This window comes from Rhipicephalus microplus, chromosome 1 (genome assembly GCF_043290135.1).
Source record: "Rhipicephalus microplus isolate Deutch F79 chromosome 1, USDA_Rmic, whole genome shotgun sequence".
Classification (NCBI taxonomy): Eukaryota; Metazoa; Arthropoda; class Arachnida; order Ixodida; family Ixodidae; genus Rhipicephalus; species Rhipicephalus microplus.
In genome coordinates, this window is record NC_134700.1 from 252,136,331 (window position 1) to 252,163,354 (window position 27,024).

Sequence of the window (27,024 nt, forward strand, 5' to 3'; positions counted from 1 at the left end):
TAGTGAGTTGTAGCGGCTCTCAACTCCGTCTGAATCATTTTTGGATTCTTCATCCGCATAATACCATCGTTGCTTGGGACCAATGCCACAGGAACAGATGAGATGCCATTGCGTAAAAACAAGTCCACTGGCAATTCCTGCGAAGGAAGAGAAGCAGACCAGAGGAAAGTCCCTGGTCCAGGTGAGGAAAACGGCATCTGCCTGGTCGTACTATCTAAAAATACACTCGCTAATCAATTAGGACACTATAGAAACGCTTATGGAAAAAAAAAACAATAAACAAAATCAATCCCAACTACTAAACTCTTGGCCAAATCCTCAGAGCAGGCAAATGTCGCGTGGATCCTCTCTGCACGACTGCACTACTGCATGGACTCTCTGCACGAGCTGTTCTTGCGAAAAGGGCAACCCTCTAGTAGGCGCTGGAGAGGACGACCCACTGTTCGAAGGCTTCGCCACAATACGAATATATATAACAACATACTATACATTCGAAAAAATATGAATTACTCTTCATATAGCTTTGTAATAAAGACATGCGTTCATTCAAATATGGATGGCTAATTAACCTGTATTGAAAAACAAGAAGCTCCCTTTTTTTTTGAAAAAATAAACAGCAAAATTATAATAAAGATACAATCTCCAAGCTTGTAAGTGTTAAACAATGTAGCAACAGTAAGCATAATATAGTAACTTCGAATTTCAAAAAACATAATAAAACCACGCTTAGCTTATAAGGAAGGAGAAAAACTAGTTGCTGACAGCACATGAGTGCTTTCTTTTTTTAGCAGCACTTAAAAACAATATACCACGTTAATAGGTGATACCCGATTTTTCTGTTGACAAATAGTTTTCTCCTTGTTTACATGGAAGCACTTATAGCATGCTTCGGCATGCAATGACACTCAATATCAACGCGTCTGCGAAGCGGCTCCACCAATCACCATTCAGCCGGGTACAAGAGACTCACACAACCGGTCAGTGCCACCGAGATGTCACCTCACATCGGGGAAAGTGCCATGTGCACGGGACGAATCTTTGCTGCGCTGCACTCCAGAGCCACTGGCCAGTGCGGCATGCATGTCGCGCTTGTGTCTCTCGAGGCTACTCTTCCAAGAGAAGGGCCGTGAACAGACTTCACAAAAGTAGACATCCCGCACCGTTGCATGGAGCACTTTGTGACGCTGCATGTTAGCCTTGTTGCTGAAGGGCTTGCCGCACACGTCACAACGAAACGTGCCTGTCTTCCTCCGCGGTCTCCAGAAGAACTGTGACACTGCTGCACAAACAGAACAGAAACGAAAGTAACAGATGGGCAAGTAGTGGTGTAGTCGGGATCATCACCAGGTAACAACAATTAAATCGCAGCAATGTCAAAATGATGGTTCCCGACAGCACACAGAAAAAAAAAGTGAGTGTTCCGTGTTCACTTTCACCCTGCATTTCTAACCATTCATTTAATGATATGAGTCTAAGTGCACACCAAAGCACAGCTGAAAACGAAAGCCAGTACGGTGCTGTCCAATATACACACCACACATCATTAACGCTTCCTAATGTCTCATGTTAGAACCCTCAATAGCCAGTGCAAACAATTGTTTTGACTGTACACACGTGTCACTAACACACTTTCCAGCAGCGCATTTTAGTGGAGTGAATACGAGTAGCAATAGCAGAGTAAATAGAGTATTTGAAATAATGGGCAGCAAGCTGTTTCGGCAAAGAAACACTACAATATGCCACATAAGACCCAAACACACTCATTAAGATTTTGTTGCACTGTTACTAAGTTGGACGAAGACTGCTAAAGACAACGTTTGCATGTAAACTACTGACCCATTTCAATATAGTGAGAAAAGTGTGGCATCAATGCAGATCTTCAGTTGCTTTCACAAGCCTACATTACAATCCTCGGGATCAATGTGGAGTTGTTCCTACATTTGTGAATGGTGTGATGTGGCCACCACCTACTGGCAGTCTTACTCTGCTCAAGTTGACAAATTATGCTCAGCCATAAGTGCACCAATAAAAAGGGCAAAGAAGTTGAACTATTTGTGCATGAAAGATCAATTGTTATGGTCACTGCATGTACTGCTCGTTCCTGCCTTGTAGAACATGTTTGAAAAAAGAAATGGTATAAGATATTAATTCTATTAAGACGTATGCCATGTGGCGTTTAATGACAAACAAAAGAAAAGCATGAAAAAGAAAGTACGAGGATACACAGGCTGCATGCACTTTTTATTGGTGCATAAGTGCACCAATAAAAAGGGCCAAGAAGTTGAACTATTTGTGCATGAACGATCAATTGTTATGGTCACTGCATGTACTGCTCGTTCCTGCCTTGTAGAACATGTTTGAAAAAAGAAATGGTATAAGATATTAATTCTATTAAGACCTATGCCATGCTGCATTTAATGACAAACAAAAGAAAAGCATGAAAAAGAAAGTACGAGGATACACAGGCTGCATGCACTAGATTCTACACTTGGCTTACATCATTAATTCCAAAGTGTTGAAGTTTCAAGCAATGATTACAAGATACTAATATATGCACAATACTCACGGATTAAAACACAATACTTTAGGTAAGCAATGCACATACTTTTGTTTCCATCATCATTTAGTGTGACATCGGCAAAATTTTGGTTAGAACACTTGCATCGGAGCCATTATATTTCGTAATGTTACAACCAGTATTGTGGCAACACAATGTGGTTTCCTCGAGCAATTGTGAAAACCAGTCTACGTAGAAAAGGTTATGATACCATGCTTCATACTGTGAGCTCTGTATGTGCCGGTCATCTCAAAATAAATCTGTGTAGATTGCATGGCATGCCACAGCAAGGCTTGATCATGTTCAATCCCTCATTGAATGCTATTATGATGTTCAGTGAGTGCAGCCACTAGTAAAAACAAACACAGCACACCAGCACTTTAACTATTTAAACGAAATATTAAAACAGGTGTCAAAAAAAAACAAGAGGCCATCAAACTCTTTTGCTACCAAAGAATGATCCCAATGGTAATGTATTCAGCTAGAAGTCTGGCCTTTTAAAGAGACGCCAAAGAGAAAAACAATTTGAGCTGTGTGAGTCAATTCCCATTCTACAAAGAAAATATGTCTGGCAATTCCTGTTTTCCCACACAAGTTGGTGTGCCATCTCAAATTTTGATAGTCTACCCAGGCATATTTAGGTAATAAGGACAGGGCACTGCAATGTAAACTAATACAAGCCCAAACTTTGGCTATTGCTTTTTCAATTGAGTTGCAACCGCACTAAAAAGATGTCTTGAAATCAATCACATCACACTGACAATACTGGGGTTGTGACATGAAAATAATAATAAAGAAAGCTAACTTCAATATTAATTATTTATTCAACCATCAACCTAATACCCAACACCTTTTATTAGTCTAAACTAATTTTGTGTGTATATTTGATACCACTGATAAATCTGAACATGAGCAGCAGGCATGTGGAGCTATTACATAATTATTACCTGCAAAGCGACCAGGCTAAAAATTAAGTACAAGTTATAGTACTTGGCAGCACCATAAAGAGAACTCAACACAGGAACTTCAAACATGTGCATTCTATGGCTTTCGTACAAGGCTTTTAGAACCCGCACGAGAGCTTATAAACAATTTGAAGTTGTATGCAAAAACTTTTCTATTGCACACTGCTACACCATACATCAGAAAAGGTATAAGGGCTTGGGACAACCTAAGTAACTAAGATGACCGCTTTAAAGGGGTGCTGAAGAGAGAAGCAATTTTCCTCACATTGGCAAACTACTTTAATGCATTACCAAAATCACGTTTGGTAGGCGAGAAAGCATGTAAGAACTAAATGCAAGTGGTGACGTCACCTTAAAATCCTTTCAACAATCGTCAAGACGTCATAGATTTTCATGGCATTTGCTAAAACCTACGTCATTCATAATTGGTAAAAACGAAGTACATCGTTCTCTGAAGGGAGCCACAGAGCTGACGTACCAAGTTTCGATGATTTCGATGAAACTACGAAAGATTTACCATGTCATGCATGGCAATTTTGGCGTGAGATTTAAAGAAATAAAACCTTGTCCTTGATTTTTTTTTGTATTAACGTGCGAATGACTGCGAAACTAACTACATCAGCATTTTCAGAGTACAATTTATGTTTTATTTTAGGGTCCTTCTAATAACTCCTTTAGCTAGGCACAAGGTAACAACTAATGTGGATAATTAGAGAGACCTCTAAGTGTGTATGTAGTAAATATATTTCCATGCCCGAGCTTAAAATTTGAGCTGTAGTTAATGGTGGAACACTAATTAGTGTTTCTTGTAAGGGTGGATCATAATGTACTTTTTATCCTGCCCTGTGCTGAAGTTTGAGCAAGCTGAAAAAATAGGCTTTAAGTGCCACAAACTCTTTTAATAGCAAGTGGGAAGAAGGGTTTATCACAGAGAGGCTAATGACAGACAGATACAGAGCGTTACCTGACTAACTGTTTTACAACAGGTGAAAGGTGTTAATCACTCACACAACAAGCTAATGACAACTAAAAGTAGGAATAGTAGAGCTGTCACTCTAATACCAATGCCTAGAAAGTTCCTAACTTTCCAGTACATTATGCTAACCATGCAGTCTATCAACAATACTCCTATTTAATCACGATATAGTGCTCCTTGCATAGGGCAGTGTAATTCTACTGCATAATGGCGAAGCAGTGAACTGGCAATGCCAACCACCACAGTAGAAAGCATGCAAGCAAAACACAACTTGTATTATTACCAGAAAAAAAAAGCAAACAGTTTTACATTTGTAGTCCAAATTTGTAGGGTTTCAGGCCAAATTTCATGACACCTTTATAAAGCAAAAGTCCTGAAAATGCTTCAGTGCTGCTTTCTTCAGAAAATGCTATCAACACGTCATTCACGCAAGAAACATCATCACTTAGAAGGTGTGATATTTAAACGAAAGCACATTTTAATGCCATCAAAAGCAATTAACACAAGATTAACAAATCTGTAAAAAGCACAAGCAGACATCAATAGACATTTTCTGAAAAAATTTTAACAAGTTATTAACATTTTTAATTACTATTCTGTAAACAGTAAAAAAATAACAGCATGAAGTCGAATGCATTTTTAAGAAAAAAGCCCTTTGTAGAACAATTGTTAACGTTAATCTACAGAGATTCAAAGCATGGTGTGTTCACAAGAAGTTTCTCAAACCAACAACAAGAAATGAGACTGACAGTAAAGAAGCTTCAGCTGGATCTAGTGGATAAAGCTCAATGCAGACAGTTAAAACAAAGATGCCACAGCATTCATGACAAAATGCACACATGCAAATGTAGACATTTCTCTCCCTGCACATATAACTTGCAGTATATTCACACCAGAAAAACAAATGAAGACTAATGTTTTATTCTAAAATCTTGAAAGGCTATCGAACAGCTTAGTGAACTCTCTTTAAGACAGACTTGATTGCAGACCAACTGCAATAACCATTCAGTTAAACTAAACCTGTTATATATGAGCAATAAATAAAATAACCTTGACAAAGCTGGAGGGTTCTTAATGACTATTTTTTTTAAAGCAACAGACCTTAACTGGCACATCAGCATAATAAATTGGCATCTCGTTGTAAGCGAACGTATAGTAGATTCTACAATCATGCAAGCAAGACCTTGTTGTCACATTTGAACATGTGGGTGCCTGGGCAGGCACAGGTTCTCAAAATTCAAGGTTCTTTGCCTTGTCCGGTGAGCAGCATTGAAACTATTTCATTGAATTTTCACACGAACAACACTGTCTTTTGCAAAAGCTACATAAGTGCACTTTGAATTCGAACATAAAATCCTGCGTGCAAACTACTTCGTAACTGTGCTATCAGAAATAATACTTGTTGTGCAATCCAAAACATCATCGCAGCCAGCTAAGATTTATCAGATTCGGACAGCTTGTGCACCCGCGTCTATTTCCTGCTGATTCAGTGAACTTCTGTTTATGAGATTCTGGAGAGGATAAAAAAAATCTCAAGGCCTCCTCATGACAAGTCTCAAAAGAGCCCTTAAGTCCCGCACAATCATTTAAGAGAGTATACATATCCTGCATACACAAAAGTGATGTTTGAAGAATCTATGACAACTTATGCAGTTACTAGGTGAATATGGAGCTGTTATACAAATTTGCCTTAAATGTTATCAAGAGCCAGAAAGCCACCGCTGAGACCAGATCAAAGCAGCCCATAGACACCATTTAGTGGGCACCTATTTCTGGCAGCTAATTCTCAGTGCAAAAGCTTGTGACAGCATGGGCACATTTCTGTCTGTCTGTCTGTGCATGCATGTTTTGAGAAACAAGGTAGTGGCAGTTCATTACATTAAAAGCATGTAGCCTTGGGTGAGTTCATTACCTAATGATCAACACTGATCGAGGCTCATCTCATAGGGATAACACATTCACCGCCTAATACAAAAAATTTTAAATACAAAACAGAAAGGAGCATTAGGGGATTGCTGCACGGGTCCTGCCCTCACAGAACAAAAATGAGGAGCTACTGGGACACTAAGCATTCTAACTATTATATCTGCATTAATGTTACAACCTTTAAAAAAGTTGTTTCACATGTGTATTCTTAGAAAGGCATCACGTTCACCGAGTTGCTCATGTATAAGAACAGGCGTTCGTACGACCCTAAAAAAGGAGTAGGTCATATTGATGCACAAAATTATGAATGGCAGCAACTTCACAAACAATTCCTTAATTACATCCAAACTGGCAAAAAAAGAAGTGAAATGCATTGGTTAAATCTTTTTGCAAATGCAAGAATGCACACCTTTACATTGAGAGTTTCCTAGTGCAGAACAGCTAAAGAATATGCAAACGAAAAGCTGTGCTCTTGCACACCATTTTTGTCTTTCAAACCTGTTGGCACAGCCCAAGTAATGGACATCAAATCAATATTTAACGGAAAACAACAAGCAAGGTAGAATCTATACTGTTCATATGAGACCTACTACAGGCTGAAAGAAAGATTGCAGGCTAAAATTTGATTTTGAGCCAGACTCTTTACTTTCATCAGCTTAACAATGCTTCAGTGCTTGCCTCATTCAATGGCACAACAGCCTCTGCAGGCATAAATGATGGCCAAGATAAGATAACAATGCTATGTAATGGTCAAGTGCATTCAGCCTAAATTATAACCAGAATTGCTCATGAGAAGTGGATGGTAAGGAATAGAATAAAACAAAATGAATTAATATGTCATATAGGCACGGAGCTCTAGCAGCCAATAGGTTTGGCTGTGATTACATGACATCAAGATTTCCTTTGTGTTGTTGAGAAGCTGTCAGGCTCACACTTAGTGCGGAACATTGAGCAATAATGTCCGGCCTAAACTTGACCTTAGAGTTGCTGTTCTCTCATATTATAAATTTCTTCGGTAGAAAAAGAACCACATGTGTGCACCATTTTTAATCTATCTTCTTGCACTGATCTCTCCAACATGAAGCAAACAGACCTAGGGCAAGAATCTCACCAAGAAGATACTGCCCCATGCAAATAAAAGGTGATGTCAGTACAACGCTATCAAGTACTATAGTTGCTAAGCTCAATGACCATCTGTGAGATAAAAATACTCTATGGGCACTACAACTACTGAAAGGAACACTTCTGTTCGAAGAAGAATGCTTCAAAAAGAATAAGTATGGGAAAAACAGCACATAGGTGCTCACTTCAGTATGCTGATTGTAGGTATCACAGTACCACACAGCTCATTAGTTGTACGTAAAGCAACAAACATAAAAATATAGTCTCTGAATAAAGTCAGCTCTTGAAATGCAGTTTCAAAAACCAAATGGGAAAAGGAAAGCCTGTTACAGGCAAAATCATAACATAATGAAGTTTCGTGCACATAAACTACCGAAAAGCAGCTCCAACAAATCTACAGCCACGTGAGTAGGTTTGTAGAACAGACAGAAAATTCAATGTCAATCAGCTAATGAGAAATATTTTAAGAGAGCCTTCATCCTATAGTGGGTACCGTATTCATGTCCCATGACTACACCTAGAGGCATTACCATTCCTATAGTATGTTGCAATCACTGTTTCTTTCACATTTAAAATACATGCAGACATATATTTAAGAGAATAAATAAATGCACAGCACATTTCAGTCATGGACAGTACAACATATCTTGAGCACTGTTTCAATAAACCACTTGTACACCAGCTTAGGAGGGTTATGTGCTATGATGTCTTAAGGTTGTTCACACTTTCAATGCCTATAAAGAAGGAAATGCCATGCTCACTTTTTGCACTAAGAGTAGGTGTGTGAAACACTGCACACACATTCATGTTGACATGCAGCAACCAAATGTGCCATGATGCACCTGTACTGAATTGTGGTATCATTAGCTTTCTTTAAGAAAACCATAAGAATTTTCGTCCTATTGTTGAGGCCTGAAATAAATTTTTAATCCATGTTGACCTATGAGCCATACAAACACTGGACTTCCTATCTTCTTATTGTTCATTCACTCTGATTTGAAAGCAGATATCGCCTGTTGAGCAGCTGAATAAATAACTAGTGCTCGTTTATGCTTGCCAAGCCAACTATCTGATTCACCTTAGAACCCTCAAGTCTATGTCACTGGTCATTGGCATACTTTTGCTCTCTTCTGCTCCATAGCACCATGATACAAGAGCTCTCACCGTGTTTTTTATAACCAGGAAGACCTAACACACAAGCATTTTTTTTTTTGTAGTGTGTGAGATGGTGTCACACTGTATGCGACATGCCTATTTTCTCTGTTTTTAAGAAACAGGCCACCCTACATGTTATAGTGCACACGAAAACACTCACATTGGCCATCTATGGTAGATGCAGTTTAATTACATCTTATGGCTAACCTGGCACACCGTATTTACGTGATTGTAAGGCGACCATGATTTTAAAGCAAGGGGTAATTTCTTCATTGAATCAAGGAAGAAAAAAAAAATCAGTCACCACAGGGGCAAATCAACAAATGTGGCCGCAACAAATAGTGATATTATATGAAGCAAGGCGGGCAGCTAACTCCTTCGGGTCCAACATCACGTAACTTTACAAAACACTGCGGTAAGAGAATATGCACGCTCCAAGGAGAGATGTTCTTTTCGCACATTCTCTCTTTGCATTGATAGGGCAACGTAGATTAGCATACGAGTCGACCACTGTCGCCTACCAAGATAGCACGAGCACCAGCGATCATGACCACGCCCTTCGAATCAAAGATCAAAGTTCAGAGCTGCTGCTCAAAAGCCAGGGCGTTTACTCTCTGCTTGAGCATTTGCCGGTATGTCTGACACACGGGCAGGAAAATGTGGGGGGGGATTATTGCATGCACCCTCCAAACGATTGAAATGGACCAACTCGTCTAACTTGTGCTTCACCTGTGCTTATCGACCCCACTCAGGCATTTTTATTCAGGGGTAAAAAAAACATACGATGCGCGGAGGACGTTATCAATACAAACTTTATACGAAACATGACGGTAACGCAGAAACGGACAGCAAGAACTCGTTAAGAATGTCCATATAATTGCAAAAACAAAAAAATTGAGTGCATGATTGCACTTTTTGGATAACTTGAATTTCATATTTGATTATAACACAAGGGCTGACTTGAGGTAGCAAAAGCTCGTGTTACATTAGAGTAAATACGGCATGTTGCTGCTGTACAGGGTGCTGTCCGTCTAAACACTTCGCCATCTGTTTCTTTCATGACAGGACTAATGCTAGTTTACAACCATTGTCACAAGGACTTTCACACAGAGACTCTCTGTGGACAGAAGTACAAGTGAAAACAGCATTTCTAAGGTGGCAACACTGGCATTCCACCTCAACACCATATCGGCCCTCCTCTATAGATACATAGGTTTTCATGCACTCTTAAAACATACAGTTCAATTTTCAGAGCTGTTAAGAATAAATGTCTGTTTAGGTCCTAACAATAAATTGCACAAACTTTTCTTGAGCCTCTTTCTTTTTTTTTTCTTGTCACATCAAAAGAGGATATTTCTGCCACACAATTGAAAGAATCTGCCTGACATAAAAATTAGCATATTTAGATATCTAAACACTCAGATATTACAAAGCTTACCAACAGCCTTTTGCAAGCCTCAAGATTGCATCAGGTATTTTAAGTAATGCTTTTTAAGTGTAATTCAAAATATACTATTGCAACTACAGCCATGCATATGCTACATAAAAATACCATGCCACAATTACACATACAGAACAGCAAACAGGTAAGCTTCACCAAGAGCAGTGTTATGCTACACCAGGAAACAGCAAGTCATGAAATTTAGCAATGAATGAGTGAAGCTCCTATAAGATCATAAAAACAGAAATGCACTACATTCAAACATAAGCATCTACAACCTGCAGCTCAACTTTTCAGTAAGAAAAGAATAAAAGAACTAGCAAAAAGCAACGATTATGAAAACAAGAAGCCAAGTTATCTCAGAGTACCTACCCAAAACAGACAGAGGTGCATTAGCCTAACTGTTGAAAAGTGCCATATAACTCGGATGTTGCACAATATAGCCAGTGCACCAGCATAGTTGATAACCATTTGGTATTTAATTTTGTCTTCATAACAATAATCCATCATAAGGCTCATTAATAACAATTGCCATTACTGCTGCCAGGCTGACATGTTCTGACTGTGAGCACGTTTTATGTGGACATGCAGTGTCTCCATCCAAGAGTAACGTCGTGGGCAGTACGAACACTCATAAAACTTTCGCTGCAGATAATGCATTGTCTGATGTCGCCTCAGCTTTGCAGCGCTGCTGTAGCTCTTATTGCACACACTGCACCAGTGCGGACGACGCACCGAGCTAGTTGAAGCAGAAGGTGGGCCTCGATATGGTCGTGCAGCTACCCCAAGAGTTTGCCATCCGTGGGTTACTGAAAGACAAAAAGGATGCACAAATGTGTGCCAGCCATTTTGCCATAATTGTACCACTACAGTTTCTACGCTCACGCGTGTGCATAGCCACTCCAGTTAGTACCTAATCTGTAGAAGAGGGTTGTGGTATGTTTGTCACATGTGGGTAAATGGAGTGACAGTGCAGAGGACAGGACAAACAAAAGCCTAGTCATGACCGAAGCTGGGCTAGTATACTCTGTCAAGCCCCCACATGACACGTGGGGTGATATACTATTCAGCACCACTGATTTATGTCATTATAATATGTAAACATTGTCACACATTGTTCTTTACCTTATTGTTTATCAATAACATGTTTGATTCAAATTGCATAAAGAAATGAATATATTACAACGGCCACCATTACTTTTGTAAATTCCCTTTTAAAATTAAACCCAAGTATGGTTATGGACAAAAGGAGATGAATAGAGAACTGTCAACAAGATTTCATTGCACAGTAGGCAAGATATTAAAGCTTCGAAAGACAAAGAAGAGAGGGGCAAGAGTGCACCACCCCTTTTTCAGAAAAAACGACATGTACACACCAATGGCATCACTACAAACTAAAGAAAGCTTGCTTCTTTCACAAGTACGAACAGTACCCATTTTCTAAATGTAATTTATGTGCTCACCTCGATGTCTCCTCTATTTTTGATCACTTCTGACATCTTCATATACGGTCAATAAAAATAAAATACAGTTAACAGTGGATGGGGACTTCACCCGTTTTCTTCTCCTAATAAAAGCGTCTATCATAATCATATGGTCGTATTCACCCCTTTTCTTCTCCTAATAAAAGCGTCTATCATAATCATATGGTCGTATTGGGGAGTTAAACCCAACATATCGATTGCTTGTCCTAATATGCAATTTTAATTTTTTAACTACAGCACTTAAGCCTCTTGGTTCATCAGCAAATGTGAATGATGTCATGTGCTGGTGAAAACCTTCCAGAAAAAACAAGCTTGCCTGTTCTGCTAACTCATGTAAAAAATTCGCTATTTCGCACAGCAAAGCAACTTAGTTTGTGTGCAGAGATAACAAATTTTAATAAAATGTGCAGAAATAAAGTGATATTGAGAATTTGATTACACAGTAGCCAATGTTTGTTTTTAACTAGGCATACAGAGAGAGTCTGGTTTAAGGCTGCTTGAGTTGAGCTCGGCCAGGTGACACAATACGCAAAAAAAAAAAAAAATACAGTTTCATCAATAGTGTAGATTCAATCTGTCAGATATACTAACAAAAGGAAGTGCTGGAACAGCGACGGAGCAAATAGCACTTTCTGCTGTAAATTTAGCAATGCATTAGAATGCTCCAAGCTTCTTTTTGTTTTTTTTGTTGTTACATAAAAAAAAAGGAACAGCAGCCAGACAAATGACATCTTAGCAATTGGGCTATATGGCTACGTACACTAAGTTTGCAAATGTAAATGTTACAAAGCCAGAAATCACTGTAATATGTTCATTAACACATTAAACTAAAACTTCATCAACACATTAAACTTATCTCACATATTGGTGACTCGTCAAGTCAACCCTTAAATAAATTGCCCCTGTCACACTTACAGGCACCCACTGTGGCATTTCTTTATCAAAGACATTGCATATGGGTGAATAAATTGTAAATATCTTAACTAGTGGTACAAGATGACTCCCGACTTTTGACCAAAGTTAATGACTTGCATTGTTACCCCAAGTGCACCTGCTCAAATAGTGCCCCTACTCTGACGTGCCATGAACTGTTGTTCCTATATTAGCACACAATGGCCAAATCACAATGTCCGTATACTAGGTTTGAACCTCTGCAATCCATTGGCGGGGACCCTCCGGACAACATAACACCATGACAGAAGTTCGCTGTCAGGCACTGCTGAACAAGCTCTTCTGTAGCCGATTCAAACATGCTTTTTCTCACTTAACAGCGTCACCTCTGAAAGAATAACTAAATTTCTTTTAGTTAAGTGCTGCTTTTTGTCTGTTTTAGACTAGAACATATGTAAAGAGGGTAAAGTTTTCAGACAGCATATGGTCAAAGCAGTTTTTGTGAAATAAAATTACTTTCCTTTACGAAATCGAACAGTGCATAAATAATACAACAATGAATAAGGTTTTGCATCTTCAATTCCTGTTTCAGAAAATTTTATGTTAACCTTAGAACAAATTTACCTTCTCTAACATTCCTTCTCTTTTCATGATTATTGACATACCTGTTCTCTTACAAGCTTTCTGGTAATAGATTTTAAAGGCTGAAAGTAACGCCACAGTCACAACCATCATACAATATTTTTGACAGTTTGATATTGCTGAACTGGTGGGCGGAATAATATTGCAGCCAGTGTCACACTATGGGGAGTCGTACACAAACAATTTTAGTTACCTTACTGGACCTCAGTCAGTGAATATATGATCACTATGTAACAACACTGACGCATTACGTTAGGTCCTTCATGCCCTCAATACAACCTCTAGGTGAACAACTTAGGTTTCATGTAATTCCAATTAAAGATGACCTCAAGACACATAATACACGAGCGATTTTAGCAAATTCGTAACTGTCGAGACAAGTTAAGTTGCAGGAACAAACACAAACACTTTTTCTTTAGCTTGAAAATGTAATGCTCGTCTTTTCACCAATAAATCCATGAGCACTCTTTCAATGTTGCTTTCACAAAATTAATGTAGTCCTTCATCAGTCATAACTTGCACAGTAACTTGGCATAGCCATAAAGATAATGTAGAAATATCTGAAAACGTAATATCACTGAGCCTGTAGAAGTATTTGAAAGCATAATATCACTGAACCTTTCAAACAGCATAAAACCTAAATATACTAGGAAATAAATGTCCCACATGAAGACATACGTTCCACAAAAAAAAAACTGATTTTCATAAAACTGTCCACAAGTTTATTAACAGTTTTTTCTCTGATAGAACTTGACAAGTACACAAACCACACCCATCATTTTAAACCACCACAACCAAATAAAATTGAGCACATTTCATGTCCAAAGATTCTTAGCCTATGAAAACATAATGAGGGTGGTGTATGGATACTTTTTTTGTCTGCAGTTGTGAACAAAATATGACAAAATGTTTGACAGTCCCTTTTTCCATACTTGAGAATCAATACTAGCCCTGTGAATGCACCAGTTCACATATTCGCATATAAAGCAATGCATGTTGACCGGCTGTTTGAACTCTGCAGCAAAAATAAAAGCGGCATATGCGTAGTGTTGCAGGCTAGTACTAGACCGATGTACTAAGGATAATCCAACCGGCATAGCACGTAACAGATAGCACTGCTACTAACACATATCGATTGTACTAGATCCGAGAAGCGGGCCCACTGGAGCCAGGGGCAAGTGGTGAGGTCGATGTGAAAAACCCTGAAAACTTAGTGGCACTGCAGTCACTTTCCCTTGCCTATATCGTCTGCTTTGGCGTTCCAGGGTGGGTAGCATGGATCTTTGAATGCTGTCATCTGCTTCACACGGCAGAGTCTATGAAACGCACTGTAGCACGTACATTTTCGTTAACATTTCTTTGTTTTTTTTTCTAACCTTGTTAGCGAGAAAAACCAATGAAATGAAATAAAGTAAACACTAACATTTCCAGCAAAGCATGGTAGCAGGTGAAAAAATGTGTTACCTTCTGTTTAGTTAAACTAGTCCACAAACACAGTGTGACACTGTCCGAGGCCTTTTGTGAACGCAGCAGCAAAAGCCTGGCCATGCTTGACGCGCAATTGAGACTACAAGGTTGCCTGCCAGTGCCCACCGTGTACAGCCCTAACCATAGCAACCACATACATAGTCTCCTTGACCATGCTGAAAGGCGATGGTGACAGTGGTGTATGGATTTTCATTTATAAATGCCCCAGAGTGGGCCAAATGAAGAGCTAGGCCCCCATTTTAGTATAATCTACAAATGTATGCTCAAGACAACTATGCATCAGTCCGCCAAAGACGGCATAAAATTGGGGAACATAGAAATTGCAAGGCAGTGTTGGTGCAATGGATTGAAAAAGCGTAACATAGCATTTGTAGTGAAGACAAACTTCTAAGGACATTAGAAACAAGTAGGCAAACTAAAAATGCTACAAAAGTATAACAGCGTTTAGATGTCTGCCCCTTCAAAGGGTAACCAGTGCCAGTACCCTACATATCATGTGCCGAAAGAAAGATGTGCTAGCAATTCATGCATGGGCACTGTGTTACGCGCTAAACTAATTAATCGTGATCTCTACCAGACACTGTAACGAAAACATACCTTGATGCAGTTCTGTTGAGACGATATTTTTCATCAAGGTTCAGCCAGTGACTCTCAACTGTTTTTATTTACTCTTGCCCTCCTCACAAACTTAGTATAGTGCCCACAGCATAAACATGGCCTAGCATTAATGCATATAGCAAATTTCAACAGTCATATGATGGTAGGTTTATACGCAGGGTCTCGCATGTGTGGGAAGTAGGAGAAACTGTGAGACTAAATAGCAACACTGCAAAGGTGCTGCACTATTGCAAACCAAAACCATAAGTGAATTTTTTTTTCTTAAAGAAAAGAACTGAGCCTTTTAATCTATCATGTTCACCGAACAATTACGCAATGATGTGAATGTAGCACCACATTCAAGTTGAGAAACAGCTACAGGCTTGCAAAGAGCATTCAACAATGACAAGAAAATCTCTGCTGGTTAGCCGCCAGATGACAAGTGCAAAAATGTCCCGAGGTATTTAAAAATCTCTGCTGGTTAGCCGCCAGATGACAAGTTCAAAAATGTCCCGAGGTATTTAAAACGCAGGTGTCAGTGCTTTCTCGCAAAGGCCACTGCAGGAGTCATGGAAGCCTGGTGATTTCTGCCAGAAATATCAGCAGATTATCCTGTACAGCACCTCAAGGGCCATATCAGGGAAGGGAACCTGCAAGTGACATACACAAATGGCTATGAAATAAATGTAACACAACGATTTCTAGTACTATGAGTGAATGTAACAAAACAATGTTGCCAAGGCAGCTAAGTGAGAAGGCATCAAGGTAAAATTTTTTTAAAGCTCTTTGAGCACTTATTGCACATTTATGGAAGATCAATACGGAGGCAGCTTGGACCACCGACACTCGGCAGCGCTTTATGCTGGTTCACCGTCTAGGCATTACATCACCCCATCTCACTTAAGCTGCCGTTTACTGCACAATGTCTACTATGGGGCAGTCCTATGTCACAGGAAATATAAAATAAAAGCCATCTGCATTGAATGATAGATCAAAGTAGAACCTCGTTAAATAGAATCCCAATGAGACGAGAAAATTGTGTTTCAAATATAGGAGAGTCGTTTAAAAAGAAAGGAATGCATAGGTTCAACATCGACACACATATACATCCTCACAACAGTCGACAAAGCAGATGCATTTTGAAGACGTGGACAAAAAAGAGACGGGACACACACAGGGCACTATACTGCCTGTTCCTCGTCCATGTCTTTAAACCGCATCCACCAAGTCAACATGCAGAACTAACTGGCTCAACTAAGTGCACTCTCAATAGCGTTCAGTCTGCAGGCCAATGAGACATCTAAACAAACTTGTTTTGTAGTATAAAACATGCATTACAATTATTGAGGGACCAGTTATGCTGGTAGCAGTTTCAAGCAAGTTCTGGTGACGTATAAACAAAACATAGCTGTGAATGCTCCAATAGGTGGCTGAATAACATGAAGTTGAGCATGGAGAGCTTTAGAGATGCCTGTCTGGAGAGAAGACAGATATCAGAAGAATACATTTCAGTGCGTCCCTCTTTTGATGAAATTATTAATGAATTGCTTCTTATTTTTATATATAGAAAATTGCAAAGACAATGTTTCGAATGAACGAAAGATTTTATGTGTTATCCAAACATAAAATCAATTAACTAAGAGGCTTGTTCAGATTCAGCAGTAGTTCCTTTAAAGCCAGGATTCCACATAGGTTAGCAAGTATGGTTAGGATTATTTTCAATAGCCCACAGGCAGATGCACTTATTATACAATTATTGAAGGGACCCCCTGCCTAGCTATCCTTCCCAAATATAACTAACACAAAAATATGTAATTGTAATTTATTAATGTAGCAAATGTGCACTAAAATCCAAGTTCTTCCACATTAACCCAAACTGAGTGGCTAACAAGTAATACAGTCATGCACACCTAAGTATGGCAAATCAAACAATAACATCTCACACAGTGGCTTAAAGTAGTACTGACACAATTTTTAGGCATTGTAAAAAGAATATTTTTTTATTTCCTTGGCAAGCAGGGCTGAACTCTTTGTGCATTGGAGCCAGGAAACATGTATAAAATAATTCAGTTTGACTAAGTAGTTTTTATCCCACAGTACCTACAAGCCAACGCCGCTGCAATGAACATTATCACATCGAGTCAACATAGTTCACTGAGTTGGCGAACTGTGTTCTGCATGCCACTGAATTCACTGTTAGAGTCTCCAGATGACTCATCGCTGTTCACAATGCACCATGTACACACGACAGCAGACGGCATGGCTGCTGCAAGCACACCATGAGATGATGTCCCCATGAGGCTTGGACCCGTGTCAGACTATCATCACACGTCACTGTGAAACCGCTCCCTTGACATTGAAACCGAAACTGTTTTTTAAGGCTGTGATATTGAAAATATATTTAGTGTGTTTCAAGGCGCCACAATACTCCTTTAGAATTATCAACAATGTTTTTATTCAGAGCAACAATACGAAAATTTGCAAAATTCGTTTCAACAATCCTCTAATGGGCCTAAATTTTAAAATTAATTTATAACCAAGTCACACACACAACTGTCTTATATACAAAATACTAGCTTAACTATGACAGTTGAGCAATTTTTCACACAATCATCCAAGTGAATTTTCAGTCAATTCACTGTTAAAAAGAAGCTTTATAGTATCATCATGCATTATTTCCTATGCCTGTTGATCAGTGTAATATAGAAGTCAGCACCATATGAAGCCTACAAGCATTGTTTTTGTAATACTCTTTGTGTAAACCATTTTTCCTGCCTTTCTTAAGGGTTGAAACTCACAAATTTAAATCCTTTTGCTTACTTCGACCTAATATTGATTCACAACTCGTCCTTTTTTTCTTCTGCATAGCACCTACAAGTTTATTCTATGGACTCCAAATCAGCCAGTATGGCTTATATCCCAATCCACAAAAGCAGAAGATTATCCATACGTGACAGAACTGCTTCATATAGTCACTTAGTTTTCTGGCAACTGCAATTAAAAAGAAACAGTCAGCTCTCTACTTAGAAGGAGAGACCAAGAACTGAATCGCATGCCAATGGCAGATTTTCACAGTAAACAAGCGAGAGGTAGTTAAATTTGTGTACATAGGGTGCAAAATAAATGCAGCTATAAAATGGACACTCTGTCTTGTCTCCAATTTGTCCTGATGCAGGTCATCTTGATGTAGTATGTCTGTCTTTGTCTTGTCGGTGTGCAATTGCATTTTTCGCCATCAGCACATACACTGAATCTTTTCTTTGTCTTGTGTTCATATGCTACAGCTTGTCCTTTTTGTGAAACACTCACACCTAAATGAGAAAAAAAAATGCACAGCATGCACATCATCAACTTGCACAAGAGAACATACTCATGCCGTGAAGAAGACTAACATTCTCTCTCAAATTTTGCTCTGGTACAGCTACTTAAGGGGAGATGCTACTCGGAAAATGAGATTCTTTCATAAGAGTCTGAATTGAACACAAATTGGCATGCTAAATGAGTTTTTCTCCTCTTTATTTTCCTTTATTTTCATGTAGCTTATTTGGTTTTATTTCTGCAGTTCAGATACTGCAAAATTAGGGCCATTGTTATGCGATAATTCTGACCTATAAAACTTTGAGATAAAGCATGCAGATATAGCTCACTATCATCCTTTGGAATTGCGTAGAGTGCAGAAAACTATGCAAGTTTCATGTGTAACAAGGTAAAATACAATAATAAAATAGAAAAATCTACCATGGCTCTAGTTGCCAAGGGCTTTCAATGTTATGTAATACTTTGAAAAACATAACCAAGCAGCATTGGAAATAAAAATAAATACTTGCACTCTACAGGCCTTCATCATGCTATGTGCAAAATTTCGTAGAGTTGTGACAATTCTAAGTATACTAACTAGTGTGCATAAGCAGCAAAAATCACACAAAACTGCAAAAAGAAAAAAATGCATTTGAAAGTTTGAAAAAAATTTTTTTTTTACCATAGAGTTGTCAAAAATGCATAATCTTTGGCCATAATGTTCATGAGAACTTTGAGAAGCACTGCAAGTTATTAGAACTGTCCTGCAGCATAGGTTGTGCCTTCAAGGTCCTTGCGAGCACACTCTTCGAGCCATGCCCTTTTCACTCCACGACGACGGTGGGCCCTTGCTTCTGCTATCAAACGCTTGGACATCTTCTTGATGCGCTTCGCATCGCAAGAATCGCTGAAAGCAACTAGATCTCTAGATGGGAGTATGTTCAGCTCTTTCAGGATGTGCTCGAAACTAGCATGACCCTTATTGAACCACGGGATCGCAATAGCTGTGGCAGTCTCGACAACTTTTCGGGAGACAAACTTGGTCTTGGGGCAAAGTAGCTACATCTTGCTGTTCAAGGATTCCGATGCATTTTGGGTTTTCCCTTGAATGCATCGAGCAAGGAGCTTCTCATCTGTCAGTTGCTTATAAATCGGCAGAACAGCCAATCCCTGGGCTTTCGTGAGAAGAGGTGTGTGGCATGGTGCAGGTTCGCCAAATGCTTAGCACGTTTATGTTTGCACCACGAGTGTGTTCCTGCAGGGCAAATGTTGTGACTGCCAGCATTGTCCATAGAGCATGAGTGAAAGTATGAAGCCCATACTGTGGTGTACATATCTCGTAGACTACCCCTGTTGCTTGTTATAGCAATCTTGTAATACATATGAAGCTTCTGAATGGTCGACTCTTTCATTTTCTGCCCTTGTGGTAATGGCACGTGATACTTCGGTAGCGCAGTGCCAAGTCTTTTGGCCACATGATTAGTGCAGTTTTCTTTTTCTATATTGAGAGCCCCATAGACTTTTGACTCGGCAACTGCACTATATGCTTTGCTGTCACCGTCACTCAAGAACTTCATGAAATGCAATGGAGTTTCGTAACTCAACGTTCTCCACCAAATGCGCATTGCAGCCTCTATTCCTATAGCATGGGAGGAGCAGTCTGCATTTTTTTCACAGACTGGTCCATGGAATACCGGCCAAACTTCCTCGTCAGGGCCCATATTCTTGTGTCAACTGCACGTCAGGCAGAAATTTGAAATGACCTCAAATTCGAAGCAGAGGCCTGTATCTAAAAAGATAACTGTGCCAGTATCGTTGTGGCTTTTGTGGCCGCTCTTCGATTAAGTCCCATCGAACACGACAACCACATCAGTTCCGCCTGCTGCTTTTTTTGTCAGTTGTCTCGATTGGAGCAAGTTTTCACTCACAGCTTCCATGGCAGCGGTGTGCACTTTCTTGGCTATTGAAAAAGATCCTCAGTGGTGCATTGGCTTTGAGAGTCCAATGGTGGAGCAAAATCTCGACACTTGCTCATGCCCGATGCAAACAGCGGGTGCAGCCACCACCGCCTTCACATTTACGGCGAAACTATCCCGGGAGCTCCCCTTGTCGTACCGTTGGCTCGCCCGACTGCTTCCGTTCGCCGTAACACGCGGCGACACATAAGAGCACGAAAGTACAGTTGCTAAGCATTCACCGTTTTCACAATGAAGTTCGAGGAGCGACACAAGTTCCTTGTGCTTTTCTGCTGGCTCCCGAAACTGCAAGTTGTTTATTACCGCAAACCAGGCACACATCACCCGCCACAAGTGGCGTCAGCAAGGGCGTGTCACACAACACTGTCGTCCCACAAACCTCACCGGTCCCACAAACCTCACCGCACGATCTTTTGTCTTTATCGAACAAGCCGATCTTTTTTTCCGAGGCACTGAAGAAAGAAAGCGCAGCATTAATCCCTTCATTGCAGCCAATGTCACTCGGGCACTCGTCGATGCCGCCGCTAGGCCTAGCACACGTAGGCTTGTTCTCTTTAATCGCCATCGTTCAACCCACTTTGCGCCGCTTTCCCTTGAACTTGTGCTTCGTTTGAAACTTCTGTGGTCTCTCATTGCACTTTTTCGGGCTTGTCATTGCAGAAATATGCGTATACACGCAGATAAGCAGACGGACCAAATGCCAATGGCCGTCACCGCCGACACTGACTCGGCAAATTGATCAAACCACGTGGTAAAAAAACCTTGTTTTTTATATTTTCTTGCTCACGTACGAAACTGGTGGTCGTCGAAGCTGTAAGAAGAGGGCTCAACGCAACTTTCCCAACTGGTCGCTACGCCGGGCGGCGCTGCAACGGGGAGCAGCACGCATTCAAAAGTGGCCAATATTAGCGGAAATTCGCAAAATTTCAAGCCACCGCGACGCCTTTATACACATTATTTTGCTTTTTTCTGTTCGAGTTTGGTTTTGAAAGTTTCACAAATGATAGAAGAAAGGTTTTACTAAATTACAATTCAGTAAAAACCAGAAATACGACAAATTTCGCCAAAAACGCAATTTTTCAACTTGCATCTCCCCTTAAAGGTGTGGTGCCACCATGTTTGTGGCTTACGCGTTCTTGGCTGCAAGCATTTCTTATAACTCAAAGAAGCATGATACATGCACCAAGATTCATGTGCTCTCCCTAAATAATTTAATACTGCCCTAATAACATGGACAACTTTCGGTTTCAGTTTCTGGGTACAGAGTTGGGCAATGACGCAGCAGTGTGGGTGGCCCAATCATGCGACCACACAAAAGCTGTGACTCGCGTCGTGCTGAGTATCGCTCCTACTCCAGTGCCATACAAGCACCAGCAAAATAAATATGCCAACAGTTGCCATGGCTAGCTGCAGCAGCCACAACTGATGTACCGGTACATCAAGGTCGGCAAAGCATTGGTTGGCCAACCAATGCTTTGCCGGTATGTATGTTGAGGAGATCTGGAGGACACTCATGTCACTACAAATCTGGTGTGGCGTCATTACAACTTTCGTTGCCCTTCCTATAGAGCTACGTCAGTGTTGAATGGGCTGGTGATGAGTCTCAATCGGGAAAATGGAAATTTAGGTTCACTTTGGAAGTGAGTTATTATTCTAAACATTTGCTGTGTCCAACCATTTGTGTGGAGTGCTCTTGCATACAAAGGAAACCTGCTATAGCCTCGAAATATGATGGCACCACCCCTTTAAGCCTTCTCATTTTGTTTCATTTCAATAACAGTTTTGATAGTCACACTATTGCAAAGAGTACTTAATGTTGTGACCTAACCTTCGGTCATCATTCACGAAATGCCTCTCACACGGCACTCGAGCCTGGAGTACAGAACACACTATGACATTCAGCTGGGCTAGTGGCCAGAGCAAATGCTTCCATTGCTCCTTTAGTATTCCCAATACATGCAGTGACATTGCCTGCCGTCTTGTTGTTAGTTACACTTATGAATGCTGATTTGTTATGTGGACCGCCAGTTAGTCAGAATGTGTTAAATTATACTAGTGGTATCAAGCATTCTCTTCACAATTTGTATTTTTTTAATCGTGACTGAATCTTACAAAAAAAAAAACGGCACATTGTGCAACCTTGAAGAGAAATCTTCATACTCTGCAGATGAGTTGTTCAGACTGCTGACCGTAGTATGCTCTTGTTTAGGTGCACTATAATATGTGCTGATTAGTTGACCGTGCTTATTAGGCATCCTCGCTTTATTTTAATGTTGTAAAAAAATAAAGAGAATTTACAATGATAAACAGCGTTTCCTTGACAGCAACTAGTAAAATCATGCCAAAACGCAGTGCATGATGTGCATGCATTCACAGTGAGCCACAGTGCACAAACATGAACCACTATCCCACTGACATTTCACTGTATGATCTTGTCAGCGTTGGAGTTTTAATAAATTCTGATAGAGTATACTTCACTGACTAAAGAGATGGAAAAAAACATTCTCTTTAGACAAGAGATATTTATTGCAGTATCTGTCTTCCCGGGCCTTCAATCGGTAAAGGCTTTTACATCCGAAGAAAGACTGAGTACTGAGATTATACATAAAATTTTTGAAAATGCATCAAAATTCTCTAAATAGAGGAAATAAAGTAAATGAGCAACTTTATTTGGACTGTTTTCGTTATAGTGACATATATATTAAAATGATTTGTGGATTGCAATTAAGAGGGTGTGGATGAACAGACTTGAACAATTAATGCCAATGAAAAACCTGAAAGCCATAACGCTCACCGAACAGTAAGCCTCTTCGATTTTCACTTTTCGGGTAGGCCGTTGGCAGCTCAAGGATTCCTCTCAGACAGGAAATGACGTCAACCATACGTAACCGTCACAAGAGGCTAAGTTCTCAGGCAAGCGTTGGGTCCACCGAGACTGCCCTCACAGCCGTTGCCCGCAGCATCATCATCATCACGCCAGCGCAATCATGTTTGCTGTGTCCTCTGCTACATCGTCAATCTGTAAACACGAAGGATTCGGCAAATTAAGACCGTTGCGATGCTGCATGCTTACGACACGACTGAAGAGGATGCTGGGGAGCATCACACCATCAGCTTGTTGGCCCGGGTAATGAGGTAAGAATGACACTGTGTTCCGCTATACATCGAGCAGGTTGTACCAGCATATGTAGACCTGGAGTGGAGAAAAAAAAAATGTTTTGGCTGTCCAAAAGTACATATGTGGATCTTGCATAATAAATTGAAAGATATGCCTTTCATCTGCAATGCTCGCATGGAACGAATGAAGGTGTCAGCTGGGAACGCCATGCTGAACGAAGTGAGCTATTTCAACACTAAAACTACAATGCACTGCATTGTGGACAAATTTTACGCGAGTGGAGTCGACATTGCACTTCCCAATGTGTCGTGCTCTTGGCTATCAGTGCGAGAAAGATCAAGAAGCTAGACAGAGACGACGTTGCACGAAAAAGCATGCATTTCAACGCCAAGGGGTGGAAGCCGACACTCGAGACATCATCAGAGATGTTGACGGCTGTCCCATTCACATACACCGGCTATTTAATTTCGAATGAAGCTACAACCAAGGCAAGCTTCACTGCGAGAAGGCAAGAATTTAGATGTAGGCAACACAAAAATTACTCGCACGACAATAAAATGTCTTACCTTTGTTCATATGGGGCTACTATCGGGCAGCAAAAAGCCTCCGTTCTTACAAACAGGGCACACTTCCATCTGCACCTCTTTAAAGAAATATTTTGTGGCGTTAGGAGACACCATCCTAAACATAGTAAGGTTACAACTCAAATGCATGTCTAACAAACATGAAAGCGGCCAATCAAACAAGATCATCAAACCGAGCTGCAAACTCTGCTCCGAAGAGTCAACGCTCACGAGCAGATGACGTGACAAAAAAAAAAAAAACACGCACAAAAGCACGTGATCTGCTGGCTGCCAGCACGCTGCCTGCACAAAACCGTTGCAGCTCAAGAACGAGTTCGCGGCAGCCCACAGGATGCGGGAAAAACGCACGCGATTGCGTCTGCCTTCCAGCAGGCGGGCGGAGCTTCGGGCCTGCTTGAGAAACATGAATGTCTCGGGCTGTCCGCCTGAGCGAATAATCGAAGAGGCTCAGGCTGGAATTAGCAGTCAGCTCAGCCCAGCTGATGGCACTTCATTTAGATTAATTCAATTAAAAAGTAAATAAAATATTGGTGATTGTAAGTCTAATGACTAACTCGAGTAATGCGAAAAATCTGTACCCGTCGCAGCTAAAGCAATCCAGAAAAACATAACACTTTAATTACCAGATCTTTAAAGAAAGTTTCATTCACATATTTAGAAAAAATCTTCAGCAGCCAAATGCAATCAGCAGTGATGTTAATGTGGAACATTAGTCTGCAGCGTAACATGATTACAGAATATTCAGTTGCTGCTGTGTCTTCTAAGAAAATGAAATATATGGAAATATACAGAATAAAAGAAATGTTTTTTTAATGATCATAATATATACTGTTGTAGAACAGCAACAAGAAAAACTGGCAGATCATGCATGTGCAGGAATTAGTTATAAGTGAAAATTTATTTTCTGTTTACTGAAATATTTTACAGTATTGTTTACTGAAACTTTTACAGTGCTCAGATGATGCTCTGGCTAGATATGTTTATTGAGGCCCCTGCCTCATAGTGCATACCAATTAGCAAACTCATAGTACATACATACAGCAAACTGCACTTTATTTGTCAAGAAACCAACAAAGTAGTTGGACCAAACATGAAAACTGCATAAAGGAAGCAAGCTTCAATGAAGCGTGTACTGCTTTGGTCAAAATGGCAATACCTAATTATTATCTATTGTGCTGGTGCACAATCCTCTAGAAAAACAATCATCACGGCAATGCTGTGCCCTCCTATGTGGACTATTCTATGAAATGGCAACTGCAAGAAAGTTGAAGAAGGCACTTCTTAATTTAAAAAAACACTGGGTTTCAAAGTTTTGCAGTACAAATAAACTTCTAATAACATTCACATGGCTAGTAAAATGACTACCGAAGCGAGCAGGTTATCTTACAAAGAGCCAGCTACTTGAAAATACACAGAAAAATAAGATGCCTGCACACATTCTGCTCGCAAGTTCAAGCTAGAATGATATGAGGTAGCAAGCAGGCAATCAAGTCAGCGGGCTTCTAAACGCAAAAACTAATCACAGTTAAGACTAAATAAGCTCCACTACTATCGTTTTGCTCATAAATAGAGCCTTTTCTCAAAATAAGCAGCTACGCAGGAACGTATGTACAGTGACGTTCACGTATATAAAACTATTCCAAGCAACCCAAAGTCTATGCAACATAGGCTCTCCAGAGCGACGTTGTAGGTGTTATGTTGAGCCTAAAATAACTGCTCGCATTATTAGGGCAGCACACATTTCAGTCAGCAGCTCCGTCATACCATGCGGGTGAAAATGACAGCTGATATAGTTAAAAAGAAATGACACTATCCAGCACTTCCAAGTAACTGAATTTCAGCTCGCAACTGCTTCAATACGATACGATCCCAGTGAATTACGGCGATGGGTAAATGTCCCAGAGGCATAGTTCTAGAGCTACGCTGACAAGTGAGGAACGCATACAAAGTTGTTCCAGGACGACACCTTCGTCGATAGAAACGCACTAGTTGGGAAACGCATCGCTGCAGCAATGCACACGCAAGGGTTGACGGAACGGTCCTTAGCAATTTTGCTCGCTATGTTTAACAGTTAAACATCCGAAGCTATTTCCTGCGTTCTACCAAAACAGTTGCGTTAAAACCGCATACTAGGCATCATGCAGCAATTTTTATAGCGTGCTAGTCATAGTTACGCACTATGTATTACCGCATGTAAGTGCAGCGGGCTAGTTTTGATCCACATACCAAATTTGCCAGTGTTATGAAGTAGCCGCGCCAGACGGAGGTAAGCCACCAGCGATGTTGCTTCGACTCAGGCCACTGCAGAGACCTCAAGGAAACCTATGAATTACGAGGAAGTATGCATGTATTTCCAATCCGCAGGGCCACTTTCGCCACAGGGTCGTTCGGTCCACCAACGCTACGCCATTTGGAAATAGCAACAGCCTGTCGGCCAACCCTCAAACCTAGGTTGCCTACGCTTTATTCGACAGACGCTACCACTCACGGAGGAAGGACCTTTCTTTCCTCCGTGCTACCACCACTGAACCAAAAGAAAGGGGTGCCATATTCTAGGTGCCAGAACCGCCAGTACATGCTTCTCGGAGGCACACTGAACTAGACACGCATCCGCACGGACGCCAGACATTTAAGAACGGTTATTCTGGCGCGAGTGCTTACCGAGCCCGTATACAGCAAATCCAGCGACATGGAGTGTACTTCCGTAGGGATAATGCCCCCACGAAGAAAGTTAGCATCCGGAGTGCTCGTGGGCTGAGCTCCGGCCTTTCATGTGTTTAAATGTTAGTCTAGTAGTTATTGCAT

At 40.4% G+C, this 27,024-nt stretch overlaps 1 long non-coding RNA gene across 2 annotated transcripts; it reads right to left on the reverse strand.

Annotated features, from left to right (window-relative positions):
* Window positions 1-13,858: 13,858 nt before the first annotated feature.
* On the reverse strand, window positions 13,859-27,001 carry LOC119186494 (uncharacterized). 2 transcript variants are annotated; one of them, XR_005111708.2, is made up of 4 exons: window positions 26,446-27,001; window positions 24,202-24,278; window positions 23,312-23,710; window positions 13,859-15,894 (listed from the first exon to the last, which is right to left on the reverse strand). It is a non-coding gene; the product is annotated as an uncharacterized LOC119186494 (long non-coding RNA). The 2 variants fall into 2 exon arrangements; XR_005111711.2 differs by having other exon boundaries at window positions 13,859-18,555.
* Between the last annotated feature and the right edge of the window lie 23 nt (window positions 27,002-27,024).